Below are 14,517 nucleotides of genomic sequence, written 5' to 3' on the forward strand. Positions count from 1 at the left end.
TAAGTTAAAATGGTTTTGGAAAAAAAATGAACTCCCATGTGACTGTAGGCCCCAAGTTAACTTCCTAGGATGTGTTTGCTCGCAACTAACTTCCTTCTTTGCTAGCAGGAGTTGCAAGCCTTACTAGTTGCTTGGTCACCACTTAGATGAAATCAAACCAAGGCAATTCAGCCTCCTAGTGTTATAAAAAGCACAAGTAACATTAAATGAGTACATTGGAGTCGCCACCTAGCTTCCTAGAGGAGCACAAGTAGCAAGTCAGCTTTAAAATGGCTAAAGCAACTCTATCCTCTTAATCTAGTCTCATGTAAAGACTTGAAGTAATTAATTAAAATATAATTCTTCTCCTAAGCGCAAGTAAGAGATGGAAAGGCATGGGGATGCAAGTCAATTAACTTTTGCAAGATGGAAATTCAATTTACTTGGTTATTTTGATGCCACGTGTTCTTTCTCTCTCCAGCCTACCTACCCGCTATATAATCAAAAGATGCAGATTGAAATTGTATCTCTCCCATATTGAATATAGCGAAACTCTTGCAAAATATATTTAGCACTTTGAAAAGATTAATTTGACAAGGAGAGGTCATGCCCAATTTGATTCATACCATTTAAAGCCTTACAAATTTAAAGCTTCTTTGATAGTATTTAATATCATTTGATAGGAGGTTTAGATCTTTAGAGTGATAAGAAGAACCCTAGTTTGATAGCTTATTATTTTGGTTCTTTTTATATTTGTAGCTTCGAATCTTTTATATTTGGAGTTGTAAGCAAACCCTCTCGGTATTTATACTTTGAATAAAAGAATATTTACCCAGAATCCTTTGTGTTTGTTTATTTCATTTTTATAGTTTTATTTTCCGCTGCATTTATTTGTGAAAAGTGAAGAACATTTATTCACCCCTATGTATGTACCTTTTGAACCTAACAATTCATATATACTTTAATCTTTGCGATTCCGCCACCATATACTTTCACCTCTCTTTTTTTACACCGCGTCCATGCGTGTTTCTTTTGTGTAATTTTCTTTTCTTTTTTAAAAGTTGGTCCTGGTTTGTAGCTTAATTGATGGGTCATCTCTGCTATTCACGAACATCTAGTTTATTTTTTTACTTTAATTTGACGGGGTCACCATGTCTTGGCTATTTGTTTTGCCATGTGTAGCCTCCACCGTATGCGTAAATCATAAACCACATGATTAGCCCCGTCTGTAACCCCATTTTTTTTAGAATTATCCGTCCTCCATCATATAGTTAATATCCCCACCTTCTAGCGCCAAATGTCAAAGGGAGAATTATTTTAACTGTGTTTTGGAGGTTGGTGGCTGGAATAAAGATCAAGGGTGGTGTTTTAGAGCGGAGGGAGGTTGTGTATGGTGGTGGCCAAACTTGTATGATGACTCCTCAAGAAAGAATATGATTTTATTTATTCTTTGCTAAGTGTCAACTCATATCTCATACAAGTGCCTACGTACTCTTTTTATATTACATAGTTATTGGGAAACGAGTTACCTAGGCTAGGGTTAGGGTTTCTCCACCCGTGTAGCCCAAGCCCATTTCTTAGTCAGGCCTTCAGCCAATTAGTCACGCAGATCCTGACCGGCCCCACATGCTCCTTATAATCTCGCGGCACCTCCGTATTTCTTCCAATGATTGTCTGAATATCCTGTGTCGGCCCCGAAATTTATGAATAACCCAATCATCTATGAGTCATTTCTCATAATGAAGCTAGAATCTACATTATGCGAGCCAGCCTGGTCACCTCGGCTAACATTAACAATAATCATTTAGAAATTTGAGAGGTGAGAATGTCTGGTCTCTCCTCTATTTGTCAATTAACTTATTTTTGTGGCATTTCCATGCGATGCGAGCTCATGAGCCCGACTCGCATGAAGCAGTCGTCCCTTTGTCAAACATGTGGCCCAGCTCATGAGCGATGTGAGCTGGTGTTCCTTGTAAAAGGCCTGTCATGTTGTAGGCCTGCAACCTTATAAACCAAGAATATGACAATACGAGCCCGCGGGCCAGGCTTATATACTTAGTCTTCTTCATGTGGACCATGTATAATGTTTTGTGTATAGCAAGCCCACAAGCCCAGCTCGTTGGGCCTTCTTACCACTTAAAATGCCTTAAGGCAGTGAGCCATCAAAGATTATTATGTTATGGGCTCGCAACCCACTCTTTTAACAGATGAACCAAAGTGCAAACCCACCGGCCCAGCTCGCACTTTTCATAAATTTAGGACCAACTCCTCTTATGCTCATAGGGAGCTGTTCAGGGCCCATACCCAAAAGTGGGTATAATAGTGTACTTGTATATCATTAAAAATCAAGAATTAAATGCCTGTGATCTTCACTAATTGTAACAGCATCAGTTATCGTAGCTCTGTACCCAGGGCCGGCCCAGGAGGACGTCTAGGAGCGCGACCGCCCTGGGCCCATACCTTTAAAGGGCCCATAATTCGAATTTTTTTTACTAATATATATACATATACATTGTATAAAAATATAAAATTATTATAGATGTGTTCTTATTCTCAGTCTAGTCATAAATTTTAGTATGGGGAGCTACTCTAATATAAACCAATATTAGAATAGAAACTAAAAACCAAATAATTTTTAAAAAAAATTACTTCGATATATGACACATATGGTATGCAAATTGATCGTTGATAGATGGAGAAAAATACAGTGAAGTTGAATTTAAAAAAACAATTATCGTTTGAAGGGAAAATCAAATTAAAATGAAGGGGAAAAGTTGAAATTATGCGTGGGACGGTGCAGATTTAGTTGGGTGTGGTGCTTTTAGGGGGGACGTTAGATTAGATTGATCTGATGGCTTATATTAGTTTCTACTTTTTATTTTAATTTTAGTTTCTATTTGATCATTCCCCTTTTAGTATGTGTTATTTTAAAATTTTATAAAGTTGAGTTTTTTCATTTTCAAGTGACTCATTTTTTAATTTTATAGGTTAGGTTTAAGATTTATAAATAGTTAGGCCCTATTTGGAAATTAGTTGTTAGCTGTTACTTGTAGCGATTTACAATAGCTATTTTGACTAACTGATTGAGTTAGCTGTTTTGACTAACTGATTGAATTTAGCTATTTCGAATAAAACTGTTTGATAAATAGATATTTTAATAATTTTTTGTACCTGAAAATACCCTCCTAGTAGATTTTTCAAAATTAGCTTTTTGGGATCCAAAAACTATTTCAAAAAGCAAATTATCAAATACTAATATTAAAGGTTCTAATTTATCAAAAATCTAATTAAATTTCAAAAATTATTTTTGTGCCAAAAACTAACTTCCATTTACGGCCATAGCTTTTTTTGAATTATTTAAATACAGGTAAGAATGCCTATTTTTCGCTTTTCTACTTTACTAAATATTAATTAGACTAACATTGGTATAATATCATATTTACTAATAATTATATTTGGCATTATCATATTAGCCAAATTTTCTATGTAGATCATTTAAACCTTATATCATTTTAGAATGTTGTAGAATATAACGCATTACAAATGTGACGGCCTCAACCCCGGGGTCAGGAGTTGAAGTCATCCACAACACAATAACCAACATAACAAAATTCATTTCACTAATAAAACATAATCACGACCCCTCTTACCAAGATCTTTTCCAGGTTTGAGTATGACTTAAGTTTTAATTACATACAAAACTAACTCATTACAACCGACTTGACAATATTATCTTAATACAGCAACTCAACAGACCATTTCTGGTCTTTCACAACCACCTCAGAGGAGCCTGACACGGAAGGAACTGGAAGTCTGCCCTGACTACCACGGAAGAATCTCCTAGGTATCTGCAATACATATACAAAACATTTTGCAAGGGTGAGCAATCCATTGCTCAGCGGTACCACTATATGAATAATAATCAAAAATAATTTATGCTAAATATTTACAGGAACAGAAATCATAACTCGTTTATAAAACAGGAAAACATGTGAAAACCGATGAAAACTAATGAAAACTGGATTATCAATAGCTAGCATGCTCTATAAAACATTTCATTAACTGTGTCGTGTAAATTCCAAAGTTAAATTTTAGCATGCTACTTTCTTTTTCAAATGTTTCGTCCCATCACAGGACCCATAGAACGTGTCCCATCACAGGACCCATAAATCATGTCCCATCACAGGACCCATAAAACATGTCCCATCACAAAACCCATAAAACCACTTGCTCAGATTTAAAAGTATTGGATGATCCCTGGTGAGACAGCTGATCAGGCTATCTCCATAGGATAACTCTATCTTGGTCATCCTATAAAAACTTGTTCCGGAAGTGAGAGACTAGCTAGGTCCCTGTCACGCTGGGCTGGTGGTTATAATATGGTGCGCAACCACTTCACCTCTTACGCTATCTTCCAGGCTGTTACGGGCCCCCTGGGCACACTCATCCAATTATCTAGATCATTTTTATCCATTTTTCCAAATCACTTACCTATCTCTTGTCAAAATAATTATATCACAGCACACTTTCCAACATATTTTCATTTTATTCAAAATTTAGAGATAGACATTTTCAGAAGTTACTTTTCCCCCAAAACACAAGTTAACAAAACCATTTGAACACAGGGGATACGTAACTTAAAATGTTCTGTTCCACTACGAGAATAAAACAAAAGTATATTCATATATGCTGAACCATAAGGATATGGTCAGGGGTACTTGCCTTGTAGAGATTTACAAATATTATCGATTGACCTTGAGCCGACACGGACGCTCAGCCTTTAACGTCTAACCACTAGATTACCCTGGATTCGACTTCAACACTCAGGTCCTTCGATTAGAACCTTACTGAGCTCGTCGAGTATCCACTAGGCTATTCAACGCCAACTCTTGGGCCTTCCGACTAGCACCTACAAAGTCGAAACACCCTAACTTAGACCTTCCATTATGCTTGACATAACATCGCTAACAATCTACCCGAACGTTAACAAAACCCGACTCGTAACATACTTCATATAATAATACACGCATCAATTAGGGTTCACGTTCTCGAAAATCAGTTCGGTGTTCATTTCTAGAAAATATGTATATCTGTCCTTTTTATGAAATTAGGGTTATCGGGTTTAGCAAAGTATTTCATCACAATACATAATCAGGTTCCGTATAGAGTGCTCATATATAACCGATCGACGTTCCGATAGTCATTGGATACGGCCTCGCATTTCCGTAATTTAATTTTCCGGAAATCGGGCAGCACCTTTCTTAATTATCGGCTAACCCGTCGAACGTCCCGACGTCAAATCAATCACAACCAAATTCAAACCAACCACAATCCAATTCCCAATCACCGATTCCAGTCAATAATATCAATTCGCAATTCACAAACCGCAATTAAAAACACTTATTAAACGTTATTATCCGCATTTTAATGTTTTAATTCATATTTTGTATTTTAAATCTTAGGACTCATAAATATTCATCATAGCCCACCGTCGGCTCGTCGATGCTCATCGTCGACGGTGGCGAAATCGCGGGTACCCGATAAGTCGGGTATCCAACACAGATTTCACCGATTAACTTATAATTTCCCGCACGGATTTATATATTTTTATTTCACAAAACCCAGTCAATTAATCCCTGCAGCAAATTAAGCAAATTAAAATAAAAAATATTTCCACCACGCACGCGTATAACACGTGCCATACACGGGAACAAAACCATGGCCGAAAAAAAATAAAAGAATCAGGCGGCACACGGCGAAACCAAGAACCGGCATCAACATAGAAATAAAATGAACAATCCACCCACCAACACAAGCATATATACATATATATACACGGTTATAACTCTAAATAAACCAACTGATTACCTTACTTACCCCTCGCGGCCACGCCGGAAATCGGCGGCAGAACTACAAAAGGAGAAAGAAAACGAGAAGGAGAGAGCCAGGGTGAGATTAGATAGTTTAGAGAGACGAGATAGAGAAATTCAAAAAGTGAGAGATTGCCAGGAGAGCTCGAGAAAATCACAGAACAATCGAGAGGAACAAAGTCGAGCACAGAGGGGTTTTTTGTTCATTGATTAGCCATTCACAGCTTGCCATGTTTCCGACTGTTTATTCCAAAATTAGACACGTGTAATGGTTTCTACTGTAGCCCCAATTTTTTATTCGCATTTTGCACAAATAACGAACAAACTTATAAATAAAAATTAACCCGAAACCTAAAAATTTAGACTTAAAATATTACAAATATCCCGAAGTTGTAAAAACATAAATTTTCGTAATTTGAAAATAATTTCTGAAACTCAATTTATTTTCGCTTTTATTATATAAACGAATCAACGCGCGGGTGAAATTAATCCCGAAAATTTCCCAAATAATTTTAAAATTCTCGGAATATTCCAAATATAAATAAATATGAGTTTCATAATTTTTGAGGCATATTGGAATTAAATACGGATTTTACGAATAAATGAAATCAGAAAATTATACAGGGCTAAATAATTGATGAAATATTGATTTCTAAATTTTGTAAAATCCCAAAAATAATTATTATAATTATAAAATCTTAAAAACAATTTTAGAGATAATCCAAATATCTATACAAATAAATTTGCACTAAATTATACTTTTAAAAGTGAAAATTATTTAGTATACTAAATAATTAATTACACAAACAACCCGGTACACCATAAATCACACACAGATTATAATAACATATCACATAGAGGTCAAAACCAATACACATATTTTATTTAATAATTACACTTTTAAATAATATAAAAGTATACGAGTCGTTACATCCTTCCCCCTAAAAAAAAGATTCTGTCCTCGGAATCTGATCTAATTAAACAGGTGAGGATATTTGTCAAGTAAATCTGACTCTAACTTCTAAGTAGACTCTTCAACTCGAGGATTTATTCAAAGCATACTCGTTAGGGATATAAATTCATTTCTAAGAACTCGCTTTCAACGATTTAGGATTTGGATTGGTCATTCCATGCATAATAAATTTAGATAGGAGCCCATTGGCTTCTAATCGTTGACTTGGTTCGAATCAAATACATATCACCTTAACATTGACACATGGAACACATTATATATACACATTGCAACTGCAGTGACAACATCAACTCATAGACAACTTTACCTATATTTCTTTATACCTCGAACGGTTCAGTACTTTTAGAACTCTGCTTGTCCCTTCTATTCAAACTTAACCAATCTCCTTCAAAGTGAAACTCTTACCTGAACCACGATCCTAATTCTATATATTCATATTCTTTTGGTGCAAATCCGCTTTCTTTCTTTGTCTATTCCGAGTTTTTTCAACCCTTTTCCGAATCAACACCACTATACTCTTGGTGTACTGAATTAGCTCAGGACTTAACAAGATCTCTACTCCCACTTCCTCTCAATAGAGTGAGGACCCACGTTTATGTTCACACAAGGCTTCGCAAAGTAGCATTCTCTTACTAACATGATAACTATTAGCATGGAAAACTCAATCCATGGTAGGTGATTACCTCAGTTTCCTTTTTAAACCCAACATATATATTCTCCCCATATCTTATATTGTCTGAATAATCTTCTTACTATGACCCTTCGTTTAAAGATGATAGGTAGTCCCCATTTTCAATTTAGTTCCAAACATTCGAACACCTCTTACTCATTCTCATCCATCAGGACTAGAATGTAATCTCATATATTCACTTTTTATCACCTTCAAGTATTCGAACTCCAACTTTTACTCTTCCCAATTCTTTTATTAATTCCTCAATATTCTTAATCTTATTCAATCCTTCTCTTCTACTCAAGATATCTGTCCTTAAATGGACCTTGCTTAAATTTCATACTTTTGAAGGTTAGTATGCAACTGTTACTTTTCAACCCTTCGCAGACATTTCTTTAGGTGTTCAACTTGGCCTTTCTTAGCCCTTAAATGGGCGAGGATGTTATCAATAAAAACAATTATACCATCTAAGTACTCCTCATACACCATGTTCCTTAATTCCTTATAGACAACTGATACACTTGTTACTCCACATGATCTCACCAGATCTTGCAATACTCATAGCTCATTCTAATCACAATCTTTAATATGTCCTCAGGCTGGATCTTAAGTTAATACTCGAGAAATAACACACTCCTTGAATTAGTTCTCGTACGTAATCAATTCTTAATAGGGTAACTTATTCTTATTCATCATTTTGTTAAACTCCCAATAAACATTACACACTCTCATAATTTCATCCTTCTTCTTAGCAATATCTCTGGTGGATCTACTTTATATCCTTAGCTTATTACCCCTTTTCTCACATGATTGGAAGAACTTCTTATATTTCTTCTGTACTTAGAAACTTACCCTACTATTGGCTTTTGCACACTTTACAATTTGCTTTTTTTAAAAACCACTCCTTGCCTTACTTACAGGACAACCGACCCGATATTAAAATCACATCAGAATTCACTTAACCTAATTGGAACCAACTTCTACCTGATTGACCAATTGGAGTATCAACAGAAACATCAATAACACACAAAAATATAAGTTGTATCTTTAAAAGTAGGGTATTTCCGATAATTTGGGCAGCATTTCCTCTGTATTATTGACTACCAGTCGGACTCAAGCTGACATCAACCAACAACCATATCCATCCATCACCATCAACCAAACCAATAACAAATATACTAACCAACTACCACCACTCAACTCCACGATTCACAATACTGTGACACATAACATACTAATAACCATATGTATCATTATCCAATATAACAAAACGGGGTTGGCTATATCAGCTACAACTACCAAAAAGCAGCCTCGCAAACCAAGTCAGACTTAAGGAACTCTGAATCCTGCTGGACATACTAGTCCTATTTCAACCACTCATTCGTCTAAGGGCGGTTCCCTATCATTTGCCAAAAACTCGCGTACCACTGAATTAACATTCCTAAGATGACAACTTTCTCCAATGGATCGCCAATCCTTTCTGCTATCGTTATTCCAAAATAGCAACCGGATACATAACCTTTACTTCTCCTAACGGTCACCCCTTCGTTTACTTCCCATAACTAGGACGATCTGGCTACAGAGGTTACCGAAGGAAATTCATTGCCATAAATGCCAAATAAAATTTCAAAATCAAGATAAGCCATCCTGAAAGAAAAGTGAAGAATATGCGGATATGACTGGGAGCAATCATACAAGTACGTAAGATGGCCAGTCTTTGTACCGTACAGTTTACAACACATAATTCGGTGGCGTTCCACCAGACCCTTTGCCATACAGACAAATAGTCAAATCATATGTATTGTTTGTTCCTATCAACCGATAGAACCTCCGAGGAAAGAAATATAAGGGTTAAAGATATAAACCAAAGTACTAATCCACATTCACTATGAAACTCGGCTGTCATAGCAGCCACTGACTATTATCATTCCATCTGAACTTTCACGGTCAGACTCGCTTCCTCGAAAAGGGAAACTAGAAACCTCTACCAGACATTTCCAGTGATACCTATATACAAGGAAAACATACTACAACTCGGGCAGTTCCAGCCAATCCTCAATATATATCAGGGTTACACCTCTAAAACCCTTAACTGAACTCATAGACTCGCTCCTCTAATTGAGTTGCTGACTCACATCTATCTATGAACCTTCATGCACTCTTTTGACTCTCTTCTTAACCTAAATCAGGGACTCAAACCTGTAGCACTGATACCAGCTGTGATGGCCTCAACCCCGGCGTTAGGAGTTGACGTCATCCACAACACAATAACCAACATAACAAAATTCATTTCACTAATAAAACATAATCACGACCCCTCTTACCAAGATCTTTTCCATGTTTGAGTATGACTTAAGTTATAATTACTTACAAAACTAACTCATTACAACCGACTTGACAATATTAACTTAATACAGCAACTCAACAGACCATTTATAGTCTGTCACAACCACCTTAGAGGAGCCTGACACGGAAGGAACTGGAACTCTGCCCTGACTACCACGGAAGAATCTCCTAGGTACCTGCAATACATATACAAAACATTTTGCAATGGTTCACCAATCAATTGCTCAGCAGTACCACTATATGAATAATAATTAAAAATAATTTATGCTAAACATTTATAGGAACAGAAACCATAACTCGTTTATAAAATAAGAAAACGTGAAAACTGATGAAAACTAATAAAAAATGGATTATCAATAGCTAGCATGCTTTATAAAACATTTCATTAATTGTGCTGTGTAAATTCCAAAGTTAAATTTTAGCATGCTACTTTCATTTTCAAATCTTCCATCCCATCACAGGACCCATAACACCTGTCCCATCACAAGACCAATAAAACATGTCCCATCACAGGACCCATAAAACCTGTCCCATCACATGATCCATTGATAAGTGGATTTTATATCCACTTGGAATGCTTTATTACAAGCTTAAATTGGTGTTTTGGACTCAAGTTGTTGGTATTTTGATGTGTTTTTGTGTTATTGCATTTCAGGTATCAGTTATAAGAAGAAATGAGCTTTTAAAGGAAATATGATAAAAAGTGATCAGATTTAGAAGTCAAGGCCATTTTCAAGTTGTATAGAATCTCAATAGCTTTGCGTGGGCAGTTGAATCGCCTAATTCTGATGAGTAGAACTCAAGTTATGGCCAAAAAAGGATTCATCAGAAATTTTCCAAACAGGAGCTGAGCGCCCGCCCAGGAGAGCTGAGCGCCCGCCCAGAGAGCTGGGCACCCGCCCAGAGAGCTGGGCGGCCGCCCAAGGCGTGGCCGGTCGCTGATTTCGCTGAAAAAGCCTTTTTTGAGTGGAATTTGACGATTTTAAGGGTTTTCATCATCCGGAAAGATTGGGATACCAAGGAGAAGACCAAGAAGCACAAAACAACTCCGAAAAAGAAGATCTTGTTTTTAACTTGTGATTCTTTGAATTAGTTGTAACTTTGGATGCTCGTTTTCGTTCTTGTTGAACATAAATCTCGTTTATTTGTACTTTGATTATTATTCAATTTATTAAGACCTTATTTTATACCATACTTTCATTGGAACCCATGGTGATGATGAGTTCAATTATGGGCTAATCGTTATCGTGGGATTCTAGCGGATTTACTTATGGATTTCAATAATTAAATTGTTCTGATATCTTGGTGTGTGGTGATTGATTGATATCCTAGTATTGGTTGTGCTTATTCGTCTTATGTGCGTAGCTAACATATAAGATAGCGTGTTAATCTCTATTGAAGCGACAGTGAATATAGAGGTTTAGAACTTGCCATGCTAGCATAGGTTCATGTATGTGTATGCATGATTCATAGGTAACTCTAACCATTTTACTTGTCCTATGTAATCATTATGGATAACTTGTGCTTAAACCGTATGTTGTCAAATTCTATAGGCATATAGGGTCTCAATAAAATTGGTGCATATTCAGCTTCTATCTCTTTTGTGGATGTCTGGTAGAATGGTACTCGTGCAATGAAAGTTGGCATTTATCAGTTTCGTGTTATCTGATTAGTGTCATCACCATCACATGCTAAGGTTAAGAACGAAAAGGCTATTGAATGAAGTAGTAATGAAGTTAGGATCCCATGTTTGTCATATATAGTAATTCAACCTCAATTCTCTTTGTTAATGTTATTTAGTATAATCTTTTAGTTTAATAAAAACCCAATTTGTTATTTGTCTTAGCATTGAGCGATAACCATATATTGTTGTATAGGTGCATAAATTGAACTTAACCTAAACCAGTCTATGTGGGAACGAATCTGATTTATATCTTATACTACTTGCGAACGCGTATACTTGCGTGATTATTAGCGCGTGTTTTCGCCCTAACAAGTTTTTGGCGCCGCTGCCGGGGACTCGGTGTTAATTTTTAGTTTATGTGCTTGTCATCAGTGGTCGTTAAAGTTCACTGACTCGGATTCTTTTACTTTCACGATTTATTTGTTTGTGTTTCAGGTACTCATTACAATGGGAGATCCAGCAGCACAAACGAGAGCCTTGATGGATTTTTCTCAACCCAAGATCAATGACATTCAATCTAGCATTGTCCAGCCAGCTATCACAGCTAATACCTTTGAGATCAAGCCTGGCATAATTCAATGGGTGCAGAATTCAATCCAGTTTGGGTGTTCTCCAACTGAAGATCCCAATATGCACATTAGGGATTTCATTGAGATCTGCGACACCTTCAAGTTCAACGGTGTTTGTGAAGATGCTGTGAAGTTGAGATTGTTCCCATTCTCTCTGAGGGACAAGGCTAAGAGCTGGTTACACTCTCTACCAGCTGGTTCGATTATTACTTGGGAAGATCTTGCTCAGAAGTTTCTTACTAAATTCTTCCCTATGGCGAAGACAGCTGCAATCAGGAATGCTCTTACTCAATTTGCGCAGCAATCAGAAGAATCTTTATATGAAGCCTGGGAGCGCTACAAGGAGATGCTTAGGAAGTGTCCTCATCATGGAATGCCTGATTGGATGATCATCAATTGTTTTTACAATGGGTTGGGAGCACAGTTCAGACCCATGCTCGATGCAGCAGGCGGAGCATTATGGGCAAAGAGCTATAAGGAAGCTTATGATCTAATTGAACTGATGGCTGCTAATGAATATCAATATCCAACCCAGAGATTTCTACAGGGAAAGGTAGCAGGAGTTCTTGAAGTGGATACAGCTACGGCTATCAATGCTCAACTAAAGGCGTTGTCTATGAAGATCGATTCTCTGGCTAACTATGGTGTTAAGCAGATAATTAGTGTTTGTGAGCTGTGTGCGGGTCCGTATGCGACGGAGCAATGTGCTATATGTAGTGACTCAACTCAGTTTGTGAGCAAATTTCAGAGATCACAGCAGCCAGTTCCTGCCATTTATTATCCTGACAACTGGAATCATCCTAACTTCAGCTGGAGCAACAATCAGAATGCGATACAACAGCCATTCTAGCAGTTTGGAGCAAAACAATTCAACCCTCCTGGTTTTCAGCAACAATTTGCACCAAGACAACAACTCCAACTTCAACAACAAAATCATGATACAGGTCTATCTTTGAATGAAAAATCTGAATTGGAGGAGTTGAGGCTTATGTGCAAAAACCAGGCTCTTATATGCCAAAGCCAGGCTATTTTTATCAAGACTCTGGAGAACCAAATAGGGCAAATTGCTAATGCCTTATTAAATCGGCCACCAAGAATGCTTCCTAGTGATACAGAAGCCAATCCAGGCAAGAGGGAAGTTGAAGAATAGGTGAACGCCATCACCTTAAGGTTTGGAAAGGTTGCAAGCCCCCAAATTCAGCAAGACGAAGAGCCTGAAAAGTCTCAAGTTTCAGAAAATACAGTTGTGGCTGAAGAAGAAGTGCAGAAGGAAGCAGAGGTGGAAACAAGGAAGACTATTGTGGAACACACTCCTCCTGAGGGTAATACAGGGGAGAAACAGATCTATCCTCCACCTCCTTTTCCAAAGAGGCTACAGAAGAAAAAGCTGGATAAGCAGTTTGAGAAGTTTTTGGAGGTGTTCAAGAAACTTCATATCAACATACCTTTCACTGAAGCTCTTGAACAGATGCCTAGCTATGTGAGGTTTATGAAATGTATTCTCTCTCGGAAAGTGAAGCTCGATGACTTAGAGACCGTTGCTCTAACAGAGGAATGCAGTGCTGTGCTGCACCATAAGTTGCCTCCGAAGCTTAAAGATCCTGGAAGCTTCACTATTCCTTGCACCATCGGAAACCTGTCGTTCGACAAGTGTTTATGTGATTCAGGAGCTAGCTTCAATCTGATGCCCTTATCTATCTTCAAGAAGCTTGGTCTGCCTGATCCGAAACCAACATACATGTCATTACCACTAGCTGACCGTTCCATCGCTTATCCACGAGGTATAGTGGAGGATGTCTTGGTCAAGGTGGATAAACTCTTCTTCCCTGCTGACTTTGTAATTATTGATTTCAAGGAAGATAAGAAGATTCCCATTATCTTGGGGAGACCATTCTTAGCTACTGGCCGAACTATGATCGATGTGCAAAAAGGAGAGCTTTCGATGAAGGTTTATGATTAAAAAGTCACTTTTAATATGTTCAAAGAAATAAAGTTACCCACATCTAAAGAGGAGTGCTTTAAAGTAGAGCAAATTCAGGTTTTGAATGCACCTCCATGGAAGAGGAAGTTGGATTTGCCATTCGATTCTCTTGGGTTAGCAGAGCTATAATTTTCTCAAGACCGTCTCGAGCCGTCTATTAAAGATGTTTTCACACTTGAACTTCACCCACTACCAGATCACTTGAGTTATTCATTCTTAGGTGCACCCCATGATAAGGGGTTGGGATATATTTTTGATGATATAGAGAGTGGCTGGACGGATCTTCCAGTGCCTACATAGGGTTCTTCTCATGCGCCACAGACAGTTGATAGGTTTAGTCTTGGTGATGAGCAGTACAGGCGGGTGACTAGGCATATGGAGGCCATGCACGACATTCACCATCATTTTGCTGAAGATTTGACACACGCTTTCGGTACTATTGTCC

At 37.4% G+C, this 14,517-nt stretch overlaps 1 non-coding gene across 1 annotated transcript; it reads right to left on the reverse strand.

Annotated features, from left to right (window-relative positions):
* Positions 1-12,359: 12,359 nt before the first annotated feature.
* Positions 12,360-12,466, reverse strand: LOC141663138 (small nucleolar RNA R71). The gene has a single exon (XR_012551222.1). It is a non-coding gene; the product is annotated as a small nucleolar RNA R71 (small nucleolar RNA).
* Between the last annotated feature and the right edge of the window lie 2,051 nt (positions 12,467-14,517).

Source organism: Apium graveolens, chromosome 5 (genome assembly GCF_009905375.1).
Source record: "Apium graveolens cultivar Ventura chromosome 5, ASM990537v1, whole genome shotgun sequence".
Lineage (NCBI taxonomy): Eukaryota > Viridiplantae > Streptophyta > Magnoliopsida > Apiales > Apiaceae > Apium > Apium graveolens.